Source organism: Mastomys coucha, unplaced genomic scaffold (genome assembly GCF_008632895.1).
Source record: "Mastomys coucha isolate ucsf_1 unplaced genomic scaffold, UCSF_Mcou_1 pScaffold15, whole genome shotgun sequence".
NCBI lineage: Eukaryota > Metazoa > Chordata > Mammalia > Rodentia > Muridae > Mastomys > Mastomys coucha.
Window position 1 is genome coordinate 22,448,465 of NW_022196897.1, and position 740 is coordinate 22,449,204.

Sequence of the window (740 nt, forward strand, 5' to 3'; positions counted from 1 at the left end):
AAAAAAAAAAAAAAAAGACTTTATCTCATTAAGCATCAGACATCACCATTTTTCATAGGCACTCAGAAACATGTTAGCATCTTTGTCTCTTCTCTTTGTCAAAGTGCAATATAGTAGTTAAAAGTATAAAATACAGGGCTAGAGAGATGGCTCAACAGGTAAGAGCACTGATTGCTTTTCTAGAGGTCCTTAGTTCTATTCCCAGCAACCACATGGGGGCTTAGAACCATCTGTAAACGAATCCAGTGCCCTCTTCTGGTGTGTCTGAAGAAAGTGACAGACAACACTCACATTAGGAAATAAATAAATAAAATCTTTAAAAATAAAGTGTAAAATACAGAGCCATGGCCTTGTTTTTAAATCTGGTGTTACTGCAGCAGGCTGATCTTGTATGTGTTACTAAGGTTCCAAGTGTTCTTTTATGTAAAATGTAATGTACACTGTAACAGACTGTTGTTTAAAAAAAAGAAAAGGCTGAGAAAATCCATAGCCTACAGTTTTCTAGCAGTCATTCATGCAGGACTGTGAGTGAGCACTCTCTTACTGCAAGTGATCGCACTGTGGTGTGGTACTCTGATATCACATAGTGGATGGCTGTATTATTTGGCAGGTTGCACCTCTTATCTGTCTCTGAGTTCACACCTCATTCTACTCTCCTTGCCTTTCTACATCACTGCCTCTACTCTGTGTTCCTTAGTCATCTCTAAGAGGCTTTGCTTAAATGTGTGACTAGCTTCAGG

At 38.6% G+C, this 740-nt stretch overlaps 1 protein-coding gene across 9 annotated transcripts in view; it reads left to right on the forward strand.

Moving 5' to 3' along the window:
* Mapkap1 (MAPK associated protein 1) overlaps positions 1–740 on the forward strand; it is a 212,027-nt gene that overhangs the window by 95,047 nt on the left and 116,240 nt on the right. The window lies entirely within an intron of this gene.